Raw genomic sequence first — 14,185 nt, 5'->3', positions numbered from 1 at the left:
GGCTGCCAAGAGAGCAGGGACAGGCCAGGATTAATGTTAGACAGAACATATTGGAACTTACAATAACAGTCAGAAACTAAGCTTTGATCAGGCGTTTGTCATGCTCATTAATATCCGCCCAGACTAACCTTACGTGATATAACTTAGCGGTTTCTCATCGAGAGACAGAGAGATATTTATTCCTGATACATTTTTTGTTCCATAGGTGCTTGTGTGGGAAATGCGAGGCAATGTTTACAGCTGAGAAAAGTCAGTGTTGCAGGGAGGTGGATGCATACTGGGCCTTAGTGGAAAATGCCAAACTTCCATGGTTGCAGTTAGTGTTACTACAGTAAAGCCATGGTGAATGTTGCTGATCTGTGGACACTGGATAGTTCGTTCATTCATTGCATGTTCATGTTTATTCCTGGTTTCCACGTCAGCGCTGTTTGATCCGTTAATAACGGAGAAATGTGAATATTTCTCACTAGATCTCGCAGCGATGTTATTACTAATGTGGCGAATTCAAATGCTTTATTTACTGGATCTCGCAGTTTCTGTGTTGCTTGATCAGGCTCGCGCTGCACTGGTCCAAACTGATAAACGGTCCACACAAACACAATAACGAGTAGCAGCTAGCTCAGTTTCGTTCCGCTTACATTGCGTTAGCCAGTTGATGTTGTGCTCGCGCCTACATCCGGCGGGAGAACCCGAAGATGCGTGCACTGAAGGAACCGCACCAGCTCTGAGTCTCACCCGGTTCTTACTTCGGTATCCCATGTTGAACTCCATCATATCGCCGGGACGATAGCCTAATCCTCCGATCTGAAGTGAACGCTACACACGACCGCGTTTTCCGAAGCCGACGCGGAAGAGAAATCCCGTCTCTTCACCTGCACAAACCCAGGCACGAAAGATAGCACCGTCCTTTTTCTTGTTAGGAAACCGGTGTACTCGATGTCCTGACAGGCTGGAGTTTTTGCAAGCTCCACAAACATATAAATTTACCATGACGATGATAAATTGAAATACAAAAACTAGTGAAAACACACTGACTCACGACCGCTCTTACTGAATACCAACCTATTCTGCACTGAGCTGCGGCAGAGCACAGCACACGTCTCCCTCGTGTGACGTAAAATGACGCGATGTTGAAAAAAAGCGGTTTGTACGAGCAGTCAACTTTATCTACTAAATTGGTGTCCTTATGTCGTTTTAAAACATTTTAAATCCTGCATTATCTTTTTATATAGTATTTTCATACACGGTTATATATTCATTTAGATTTTTTTTTACCTGCAAGATGCTCTTTAAGTATGGGCGTTAATAGTTGGGAGAAAATATGATGCGTAATAATGATTAGATCTACATTTGGTCTTAAAGAGGCAGCAGTCTAATAATTCTGCTGACGATTGCTCCATTAATGTGAATCAAATAACAAAAGGCAAAGAAAAAATCAGTCGCAGCTCTTGAATGATATAAGCTTTAATCTATCTATGATGAACTATGCAGTGTTATTTTAAATCTGACTTTATTAGATGTCTTTTTAGCCCATATTACTCCTGAGCAGTAATGTCAGTAGACATTACTGAAATTAAAGCACTGGATATATAATTTGTATATTTGTTTAATTGTATACTTTTTTTTTTTTTGACCATGTGTTTGTACTTTGTTTTGTGGTGTCCTATGTCTTCTGAATATAAAACACAAAAGCCTGCACCCTTCTGCATAACGTATGTTTTATTTGTTTTGTTAAAGCATTGCTTTTTCTTTTGCTATAGATATTTATTTTACATTTCAAAATATAAAACAATATTAATTGTGTTCTAAATCCCCCCCCCCCCCCTTTTTTAATATAACAAAAAGAACCGATAAGAATACCGTTAAAGTACCGGATCGATAAGGAGTATTGGTAAGAGTAGTAATAACGAACGATACCTATCCCTATTGGCATATATCCCTAACTGTGATTAAATTCAGTATATATACGTCTGCCATATTTTGCCACCCCTCAAAAATTCCTACCCCCCTCTCGCCACCCCATAAATATTTTTCTAGATCCGCCCCTGTCTGGAGGACACAACTGCTGTCAATTTCCCTGTGGGTCCGCGTGTGCCGCCTGTTTTCAGTGAGTTTTAATTATTGATGCATGCTATACGTCTTCCAGAAAAAAACCCTGAAAAAATGTTTTCACTCAGGAATTGCTAGTAAGTTTCACAAATAATTACAAAGAAACCGCAAGTAACACACTGAACTAAACATGAAACTATGAAGTAGATGGACTGAATATTCCAGTAAATCCTCCTACGATCATCTCTTCTTTTTTTTCATACAGTGTACGAGGCATTCAGTATTCAGTGATGTGGTTTCTCTGTTATGTGTCTCTATAACAGCAAAGGCAGGGGAGTGTCCAAGCACAAAGTCTGGAGCAGGAATGTGTGCAGAGTTGTGTTACTATGACAGTGACTGTCCAAACAATGAGAAATGCTGCAGCAATGGATGTGGACATCAGTGTATGGATCCATTTGCAGGTATTTGTGTTATTATATTAGTGTTTGGGTCAGCTTCCTCATTTCAGTTTGTCTTGTCTTATAATTAATCGTTCTCAATGTAAAAAGTATTCAGCCAATAGCACAGGATGGCTTTACAAAATTAATTCATATGATTAATTAATACGATCATGATTAATAATTAAGAGGTGTAAAACTTGGTATTTGGGTTTTGTGCTGTATCTGAGACTGAATGCCTCTAAACGGACTGACTGAAGTTGACTATCTGTATCCATCCAGGGAAGCCTGCAGCCGAACCTCCAAAGCCTCCAGTGGAGCCTTCTACCGAAGAGCCGGAGCCTTCTAACGAATCAATTTTTCCTTTTTTTTTTAAGTGGGAAAACAAGGAATTAGATTTTTGTATTCCAGTGTTAGTTTGGCTGTGCTCATTGGAATCAATGCGTGAGATCCCACTCTCCAAAGCCACGCCTCTTTCAAAATGCTTGAACGCACACCAGAGTCTGTAAAGTGTCACAGGTTGAAAGACTGCACTAAATTGCCTCATGTCTAAAATACATAACATTACAGTGATAATGAACATAAACAACTTGCAGTGCTCTAGTTGTACCACCTGACTGATGCAGATTCATTTCGGCGTTGATGGTGTTGACATGGAAACGTCTGAATCCAAATGCAATGATTGGACGAACAATTCTATGAATTCTGTGAAGTTTCAACCAGTATTGTCTATTGACCAATAGTCTTCTGCATTCTGAAGCATTTTAGTGAAATTGTCTTCTAGTGGTCATTTTATTTTAGGAAGTTGCAACTTCAAGCCTATTAACAGATGATCCCTTTAGTTACCTGCAACCAAATGAGTTCTGAATGCCTGTAATGCCGAGTTCACACTGCACAATTTTCAAAGTAGTCGGGTCACTGTTCTTTCCACATTGCACGGCTATCTGGGGTAACGTTCAGTTGCTGCTGTGTGCACGATGCACCGACGACAGTTTCACAGTGCATGACTATACAACCAAACCCATGCGAGAAGTGGCAGGAGTAGTCGTGGCTGAGAGGTTATGGCGATGGACTTGAAATCCATCAGGGTCTCCCCGTGCAGGTTCGAACCCTGCTGACTGTGTGGCTCTTTGTCTGTTTGCGACAGGAATTGTGACATCTAGGAGCTTTGTACAAGCTGCTTTTTTTTTTTTTTTCTAACACGGACATTGGGCTCTTTTCAAGCCTGAAGTGGGCATCGTTTCAAAAGGCCCAGATCATATGTGATTTTGGCCATTCTATTCCGGCTGTCGGAGCAATGGCGTTGGCATCCCCCGACAACTTCACGGCCTTCATGTTGTGCAGCTCAAGAGTCGCCGCATTATATTTTATGGAGTATCTTGGATATTAGTGTTTTGAAATGTTGCATTCGTTCTCTCTTAGAAAAGTCAAACAGAAACCTACTCATTATGTCCAAATTGCTCTTTTGTCGAAACCACCTTAGAGTTAGCAACATGCCATGAAAAAAAACTCCACTCTTTCAATGGCAGTGTTCCTAGCTTTGGAAGGAGCAGCCTATCTCTCTCGTCCCTTTATAAATTGTGGTCTTCATCCTTTAATACCACAAACTTTAAGCTGACAAAGCATGAACACTTTAAGGAGAAAGTGCTGTTATATCCCTAGGGTGGCTGTTCCCTGTCAAAAGCCCGGCTAGCTCAAATGGTAGAGCATCAGACTTTTAATCTGAGGGTCCAGGGTTCAAGGAAACTTCCCCTAATCTCTTGCTGTGCTCTTCCCAGCCTTTGAGAGAGGTGGTCTTCCTCTTCAAGATAAGGGTTATTTCCCAGCATTTGGTGTTGTTTTGCCTGCTGTAATGCTTGGTTACTAGGGACTTTAAGCAACAGCTGCGGATTGCCCAACACTGCCGTTCCGGCAATGGCAAAGAGCTAAAGAGCGCAAAAATCACTAAGCGACAGTAAAGAGGACGGCGTAGGGGTAATTTAATCATCAGACAAAATACAAAAAAAGGAAGTGATTTTAAAAAGGAAGAGAAGGGTTGCTTTTGGCATTTAATGATATACAGAAACGATTACAATGCCACATAACCTAAAACATAACATTAATATTCTTAATCTGTCACGTAGTAACGACTACGGCAAATCAGCTGTTCTCCCGTGGTAGACGGTTACAGTAGAACGTCGCGAGGTAGCAGTTAATGTCGCTCGTGCGCAATAGAACGACAGAATGCCGTTCCACCAGAGGCTGTTGCTTAAAGTCCCTACTGTCTAAGCAAGCGGTGGTGGGGGACTTTGAGAGAACTGAGCTGAAGCTTGCCGTTGACTCTGTACGTGCAGGCCCGGGGCAAGTGGAAAGATTGCTTACTCTGTATAGCATTTAGTACTCTGCGTTGTGCCCGCAGCATCCCCAGTCCAAATCCGGATGATGGCATCTTTTCGTGTAGGTGAAGACGTTGTTGAACTCCTTTTTGCCAACACAATATTTTCGCCATCCACATTGATAGTTGGCCCCGGTGTTCTCTGAGCATGTGACTCACTGGTGGGAGTAGTCGTGGCCGAGAGGTTAAGGCGATGGACTCGAAATCCATTGGGGTCTCCCCGCGCAGGTTCGAACCCTGCCGACTACGTGGCTCCTTGTCACTTTGTCTGTTTGCGACAGGAATTGTGACATCCAGGAGCTTTGTACAAACTCCTTTTTTCTCTAAAATGGAAAATTGGGCAACCCACATCTCTTTTCAAGCTTGAAGTGAGCAGGTTTTTGTGTAGGCGAAGACGTCGTTAGTTTATAAATAAGTGTTTTGGCACACCTGTCCGAGTGGCGCTACAAATTCTTCCAAAATCTGATTTTATGTTATGTTATGTCTGATTCGGGCATGTTAAAGGGGACAAGATGTAAAATGAGTTTCTGATGTCCCCAGAGTGTGTATGTGAAGTTTTAGCTCAAAATACCCAACAGATCCTTTTTTAACAGCATGTTTAAATTGTCACTTTTTGGTGTGTGCCCTTTAAATGCAAATAAGCTCTATTAGCTCTAAATCACTATTGGGTGGTTGTGTACACACACTGCCAACACACATTTATGTCCAAACAGCATGCAAAAGTGAATTTTGCCTAATAGGCCCCCTTTAAATTAGCATTCGACAAACGCGAACAAACTTTTACTTACGTACACTCACAATAACAATTAAATGTTGTGCTTTTGTAAAATAAAGAAAACAAACAGGGTGCGCTGTCTGCCGTCTCGGTCTCAGTCACAGAAATGAACCAAAACTCTACAGGCTACTTGCCTCGGTCACGATAAGAAATATGTCTATAGAAAGCTTGAGTGAACAAATATTATCTGATTATGCAATCCATATGAAACCATCCAATATTAAATTGGCTATGATATAACCATGGCTGTGTATTCCACTATATTCACTACAGTGGCTGGAAACATTGTTTTCATTCATAATTACTTCATCAATCAGCAATTGAGAAATTCAGATTCAAATTCTAGACATGCCCCTTTGTCTCTTGATGTTCAATGCAGACTTATGCCCGTCTCCAGTAGAGATCCATTTCCTGGAGAGTTTAGGTGTAGGAGTTTAGTCTTAATTACAACTTGTAACTTGTGGTAGAACTCCGACTTGTACCACGTGATAGCTGTACCACCTGACCACTGCAGATTCATTTGCCTTGATAGTGTTGCCATAAAAACAATCAATCATCTCCTAATTATGGTAATTATTACGACGTCCAACCCTAATCAAACACACCTGAACAAGCTAATCAAGGTCTTCAAGATTAGGCTATATTAGAAAGCTGCAGGCAAGTGATTTTCATTAGGGTTGGAGTTACCCAGACCCCCAATTGGATCTTTAAAAACGCATTTTCAAAAAGTGTTTTAAACTCTTTTGATAGCGTTTGTTGTGGGACTCAGCTGATATTTTGATGCGGCAACAGGGGTCTTTCTTTGTAGTTTTGTGGTCCTTGCTGTCTGCCCCTCCTGACTCACTAATTCAGTGCATCTTCCAGCAGAGTTGATTTTGAGATTGCAGGTCGAGAGGATGACAGCTCAAGTGTACTGCTCGTTTAGTGCCGTTTTATTGTGTCTGTCTGCTTGTTTAAGCACAACAGACGCTGGAGTCCTAGGTGAGAAGTTCTTTTAGCTTCATTACGCAGCCCGAAGAAGTGCATAAATAAAGTGCCTTACAAAATTTGATTTCCGACACATCTGCTTGCAAAAATGCAGTACAGACGTCAAGTGGAAGTTCATCTTTGTATGTTGGTTTAGTTTTAATAATAAGCAAAGTATAAATATGCAAACTGTCGTAAGTTTATGCATTTTTTCATTGTACAAGTAAAACCCATATAATCACTAATGGGCATTTTTGTTTACTGTTAAACACGAACATTAGTGTTATAATATGGCTGCAAAATTGTTACCGGACTGTATCAATCCTGAGTTTAAACTTTTGCCTAAAGTCTCTTTTTTTTTTTTTTTTTTTTTAAGAAATGCATAAGCCTACAATATAACGTGGGGAGCTAATTATAACCGATAACTCTGCATTTTACATATATAGTGGGTTTCTATATTTGTTTTGTTTTCTGTTGAGTGGCTTATTAAAATGCTTAAAAGGAAATGAGGGTTGGTCATGGGGATGGCATTTTTGAAGATGTACACCAGTAAATTAGTATACAACAAATTAACTGATGTCCATGCTTTCTATCAGCATTGCACTATTACTCACTCTACTACAGTGGGGTAGGTTGTAACTTCACTCTCAGTCTTTGAAACTGATTGATGCGGTTTAGTGAAAAATGGTAGATTTCTAAGCTACTTGACTTGAAGCAGATAAATGTGTGAATATTATAAAGTTTGAGACTCATTGCAAAACCCCTGACTTGCAAATGCTGAAGCAAACTATTACAGCACTTCCTGGTCTCCCCTAATGATCCTCTTCTGTAGTGTCTGGTCAGTGTCCGGCGATGCTGAGGGGCGTGCCCTCCCGACGAGATTGCACTTCTGATAGAGACTGCTCTGGAGGACACAAATGCTGTCAATTTCCCTGTGTGTGTGCCGCCTGTTTTCAGTGAGTTTTAATTATTGATGCATGCTATACGTCTTCCAGGAAAAAAAAAAACCCTGAAAAAGTTTTCACTGAGGAATTGCTAGCAAGTTTCACAAATAATTGCAAAGAAACCGCGAGTAACACATTGAACTAAACGTGAAACTATGAAGTAGATGGACTGAATATTCCGGTAAATCCTCCTACGATCATCTTTTTCTTTTTTTTTTCTTTTTTTCTTTCATACAGTGTATGAGACATTGAACTAAACGTGAAACTATGAAGTAGATGGACTGAATATTCCGGTAAATCCTCCTACGATCATCTTTTTTTTTTCTTTTTTTTTTTTTCTTTCATACAGTGTATGAGACATTCAGTATTCAGTGATGTGGTTTCTCTGTCATGTGTCTCTATAACAGCAAAGGCAGGGGAGTGTCCAAGCACAAAGTCTGGAGCAGGAATGTGTGCAGAGTTGTGTTACTATGACAGTGACTGTCCGAACAATGAGAAATGCTGCAGCAATGGATGTGGACATCAGTGTATGGATCCATTTGCAGGTATTTGTGTTATTATATTAGTGTTTGGGTCAGCTTCCTCATTTCAGTTTGTCTTGTCTTATAATTAATCGTTCTCAATGTAAAAAGTATTCAGCCAATAGCACAGGATGGCTTTACAAAATTAATTCATATGATTAATAATACGATCATGATTAATAATTAAGAGGTGTAAAACTTGATATTTGGGTTTTGTGCTGTATCTGAGACTGAATGCCTCTAAACGGACTGACTGAAGTTGACTATCTGTATCCATCCAGTGAAGCCTGCAGCCGAACCGCCGAGGCCTCCAGGGAAGCCTGCAGCTGAACCTCCAAAGCCTCCAGTGGAGCCTTCTACCGAAGAGCCGGAGCCTTCTAACGAACTGCCGGAGCCTTCTACCGAACCTCCGGAGCCTTCAGACGAACTGCCAGTGATGCCTGCAGTGGAACCCCCGAAGCCTCCAATGAAGCCTGCAGCCGAACCCCCGAAGCCTCCTGTGAAGCCTGCAGCCGAACCCCCGAAGCCTCCAATGAAGCCTGTGGCCGAACCCCCGAAGCCTCCAATGAAGCCTGCAGCTGAACCCCCGAAGCCTCCAATGAAGCCTGCAGCTGAACCCCCGAAGCCTCCTGTGAAGCCTGTGGCCGAACCGCCCAAGCCTCCAATGAAGCCTGCAGCCGAACCTCCAAAGCCTCCAGGGAAGCCTGCAGCCGAACCTCCAAAGCCTCCAGGAAAGCCTGCAGCCGAACCTCCAAAGCCTCCAGTGGAGCCTTCTAACGAACTGCCGGAGCCTTCTACAGAACTGCCGGAGCCTTCTGCTGAACTGCCGGAGCCTTCTACCGAACCTCCGGAGCCTTCAGACGAACTGCCAGTGACGCCTGCAGTGGAACCCCCGAAGCCTCCAGTGAAGCCTGCAGCCGAACCCCCGAAGCCTCCAATGAAGCCTGTGGCCAAACCCCCGAAGCCTCCAATGAAGCCTGCAGCTGAACCCCCGAAGCCTCCTGTGAAGCCTGCAGCCGAACCCCCGAAGCCTCCAATGAAGCCTGCAGCAGAACCCCCGAAGCCTCCAATGAAGCCTGCAGCTGAACCCCCGAAGCCTCCTGTGAAGCCTGTGGCCGAACCGCCCAAGCCTCCAATGAAGCCTGCAGGTGAACCCCCGAAGCCTCCTGTGAAGCCTGCAGCCGAACCTCCAAAGCCAACTGACCCTTATGGCCAACATCCTGGCCATAAGTAATGTGACTATGCATGCAGTGCTGATTTAACCATTGGATGTATGGTGTTTTCCCTGTTTATCATCAAATAAATCTCACACTTGTAAGACCATTTCCTCTCTTTTTTTTCTTTTTTTTTTTTAAGTGGGAAAACAAGGAATTAGATTTTTGTATTCCAGTGTTAGTTTGGCTGTGCTCATTGGAATCAATGCGTGAGATCCCACTCTCCAAAGCCACGCCTCTTTCAAAATGCTTGAACGCACACCAGAGTCTGTAAAGTGTCACAGGTTGAAAGACTGCACTAAATTGCCTCATGTCTAAAATGCATAACATTACAGTGATAATGAACATAAACAACTTGCAGTGCTCTAGTTGTACCACCTGACTGATGCAGATTCATTTCGGCGTTGATGGTGTTGACATGGAAACGTCTGAATCCAAATGCAATGATTGGACGAACAATTCTATGAATTCTGTGAAGTTTCAACCAGTATTGTCTATTGACCAATAGTCTTCTGCATTCTGAAGCATTTTAGTGAAATTGTCTTCTAGTGGTCATTTTATTTTAGGAAGTTGCAACTTCAAGCCTATTAACAGATGATCCCTTTAGTTACCTGCGACCAAATGAGTTCTGAATGCCTGTAATGCCGAGTTCACACTGCACAATTTTCAAAGTAGTCGGGTCACTGTTCTTTCCACATCGCACGGCTATCTGGGGTAACGTTCAGTTGCTGCTGTGTGCACGATGCACCGACGACAGTTTCACAGTGCATGACTATACAACCAAACCCACGCGAGAAGTGGCAGGAGTAGTTGTGGCTGAGAGGTTATGGCGATGGACTTGAAATCCATCAGGGTCTCCCCGCGCAGGTTCGAACCCTGCCGACTGTGTGGCTCTTTGTCTGTTTGCGACAGGAATTGTGACATCTAGGAGCTTTGTACGAGCTGCTTTTTTTTTTTTTTCTAACACGGACATTGGGCTCTTTTCAAGCCTGAAGTGGGCATCGTTTCAAAAGGCCCAGATCATATGTGATTTTGGCCATTCTATTCAGGCTGTCGGAGCAATGGCGTTGGCATCCCCCGACAACTTCACGGCCTTCATGTTGTGCAGCTCAAGAGTCGCCGCATTATATTTTATGGAGAATCTTGGATATTAGTGTTTTGAAATGTTGTATTCGTTCTCTCTTAGAAAAGTCAAACAGAAACCTACTCATTATGTCCCAATTGCTCTTTTGTCGAAACCACCTTAGAGTTAGCAACATGCCATGAAAAAAAACTCCACTCTTTCAATGGCAGTGTTCCTAGCTTTGGAAGGAGCAGCCTATCTCTCTCGTCCCTTTATAAATTGTGGTCTTCATCCTTTAATACCACAAACTTTAAGCTGAAAAAGCATGAACACTTTAAGGAGAAAGTGCTGTTATATCCCTAGGGTGGCTGTTCCCTGTCAAAAGCCCGGCTAGCTCAAATGGTAGAGCATCAGACTTTTAATCTGAGGGTCCAGGGTTCAAGGAAACTTCCCCTAATCTCTTGCTGTGCTCTTCCCAGCCTTTGAGAGAGGTGGTCTTCCTCTTCAAGATAAGGGTTATTTCCCAGCATTTGGTGTTGTTTTGCCTGCTGTAATGCTTGGTTACTAGGGACTTTATGCAACAGCTGCGGATTGCCCAACACTGCCGTTCCGGCAATGGCAAAGAGCTAAAGAGCGCAAAAATCACTAAGCGACAGTAAAGAGGACGGCGTAGGGGTAATTTAATCATCAGACAAAATACAAAAAAAGGAAGTGATTTTAAAAAGGAAGAGAAGGGTTGCTTTTGGCATTTAATGATATACAGAAACGATTACAATGCCACATAACCTAAAACATAACATTAATATTCTTAATCTGTCACGTAGTAACGACTACGGCAAATCAGCTGTTCTCCCGTGGTAGACGGTTACAGTAGAACGTCGCGAGGTAGCAGTTAATGTCGCTCGTGCGCAATAGAACGACAGAATGCCGTTCCACCAGAGGCTGTTGCTTAAAGTCCCTACTGTCTAAGCAAGCGGTGGTGGGGGACTTTGAGAGAACTGAGCTGAAGCTTGCCGTTGACTCTGTACGTGCAGGCCCGGGGCAAGTGGAAAGATTGCTTTCTCTGTATAGCATTTAGTACTCTGCGTTGTGCCCGCAGCATCCCCAGTCCAAATCCGGATGATGGCATCTTTTCGTGTAGGTGAAGACGTTGTTGAACTCCTTTTTGCCAACACAATATTTTCGCCATCCACATTGATAGTTGGCCCCGGTGTTCTCTGAGCATGTGACTCACTGGTGGGAGTAGTCGTGGCCGAGAGGTTAAGGCGATGGACTCGAAATCCATTGGGGTCTCCCCGCGCAGGTTCGAACCCTGCCGACTACGTGGCTCCTTGTCACTTTGTCTGTTTGCGACAGGAATTGTGACATCCAGGAGCTTTGTACAAACTCCTTTTTTCTCTAAAATGAAAAATTGGGCAACCCACATCTCTTTTCAAGCCTGAAGTGAGCAGGTTTTTGTGTAGGCGAAGACGTCGTTAGTTTATAAATAAGTGTTTTGGCACACCTGTCCGAGTGGCGCTACAAATTCTTCCAAAATCTGATTTTATGTTATGTTATGTCTGATTCGGGCATGTTAAAGGGGACAAGATGTAAAATGAGTTTCTGATGTCCCCAGAGTGTGTATGTGAAGTTTTAGCTCAAAATAGCCAACAGATCCTTTTTTAACAGCATGTTTAAATTGTCACTTTTTGGTGTGTGCCCTTTAAATGCAAATAAGCTCTATTAGCTCTAAATCACTATTGGGTGGTTGTGTACACACACTGCCAACACACATTTATGTCCAAACAGCATGCAAAAGTGAATTTTGCATAATAGGCCCCTGTCATGTAGAGAATTGCCAAGAGGCCTGGGAGAAGTTAGGAAGGCTCAGTACAAGGGAGTGATTTTCAAAATGGCAGTGGTGATTTATTTCTGAAGCTGCATTGTACAAGGAGCAGTCCTCAAAGTGCAAAAAGAACACACAAAAACAAAAAACAAAAAACAAAAAAAAAACACTTAGGGTATCATACATACACTGATGCTACAAACAAAAGAAAAAGGCTGTGAGCAGCAAAACTGGCACTAAACAATGCCTAGTGGTGCATCCACCAAAATTGACAGCATGTCTCACCTCAAACATGTTCAATGGTTTGCATAGCTTTCACAGGATGCAACAACCCCCCTTCAACCTGCTCAATCCATTGTTTAAATAGTCAGTTTTCCCGCCCAAACTCTATTGGGACAAACCATTATCACGGGGTACAACCCTTTGCCTGCAACACTCATCACAAACTTCCACAGCTAACATTAATACATAAATAACATAACTACAGTTCATGAACTCACTTCTGACATATAGTAACCACCATACAAACATGCATAACATAGCACCACAAAAAAACTTACATTAAACATTAACACCTCATAGCACTCATGTTTCCCTCCATTTTGTAAAATGGTACATTCCGGATATGCGCACTACCCGAACCCACCACCAAAACATTGGATCAAACAGGAAAGATCTAACATGTGATATAAAATGTAAACTCACACAATAAAGAAATAATTTAAAGCAAACAATGACTATTATCTTTCAACACTAACACATTGCCCACTTGTTGTTGGTACTGTCCCTCCTCATATACATTGTCAACACCCAATATACAATAACTTATTTCTGAACTCAACATGCCAAGTAAATTCAGAATAGCATTAGATTGATACTCTAGTGATGATGTAATTAACCTAGCCCATCATCACATACCCCCCTCCTCAAGACAGCCACTCTTCAAGAGAGGCGTGACAAAAAGTCTGCAATAATGTTCAGTGATCCAGCCCTATATTGGACTTTGAACTTAAAAGGTTGGAGAGAAAGATACCACCGTGTAACTCTTGCATTACTGTCTCTCATTTTATTGATCCATTGCAATGCCCTATGATCAGTCTCAAGAACAAAGTATTTGCCAATCAAATAATACTTTAAAGTGTCCAGGGCCCATTTAATGGCCAACGCTTCTTTTTCAACAGTTGAATAGTTAGTCTCCCGAGGAAACAACTTTCTGCTAATGTACTGTACTGGGTGTCGATCTTGTCCCTCCCCTTGTAAAAGTACTGCACCCAATCCCAGACCAGATGCATCGGTTTGAACAACAAAAGGAAGGTCAAAGTTTGGGCTCTGTAGGACGGGATCTTTACACAGGCAAGCCTTTAAATCTTGAAAAGCCTGCTCACACTCTGCAAAACTGTCCACTCCTCTCAGCACCTGATCCACCAAGCGCTGAAAAGTGGCTGCCACCCCTGCAGGCCAAAAGGCATAAATTTAAAATGATATAATCCAGAAGGAACACGGAAAGCAGTCAGTTCTTTAGCCGAGTCAGCCAATGGCACTTGCCAATATCCTTTGCATAAGTCGAGAGTTGTTAAATACTTAGCTTTGCCCAGTCGTTCAATTAGCTCATCAACTCTTGGCATTGGGTATGGATCAAAAGCAGACACTGCATTAAGCTTCGAGAAATCCACACAGAACCTGAGTGAACCATCCTTTTTTGGTACCAGCACCACTGGACTACACCATTCGCTCCTCGATGGTTCTATGATGTCTAAATCAAGCATCACTTTAACTTCCTCTTTCAAAGCGGGAATCAGGCGGGCGGGTACTCTACAATGAGTCTGCCTAATGGGATCTGTTGGCAGAAGGTGAATATCATGCTGTAGAAGATCTGTTTTTCCAGGCTGATCACTAAAAAGATTCTTTGGTACTCGTTTCAGGAACTCTCTCTGCTCTTTAGGTGTAAGATGATTTACTGATGGAACAGTTATTGACTTTTGATCAACTGGGAAGTATTGCTCCTCTAGTTCCTCCT

This window comes from Abramis brama (genome assembly GCF_963993115.1).
Source record: "Abramis brama genome assembly, chromosome: 8".
NCBI classification, from domain to species: domain Eukaryota; kingdom Metazoa; phylum Chordata; class Actinopteri; order Cypriniformes; family Leuciscidae; genus Abramis; species Abramis brama.
This window is presented reverse-complemented; position numbering follows the sequence as displayed.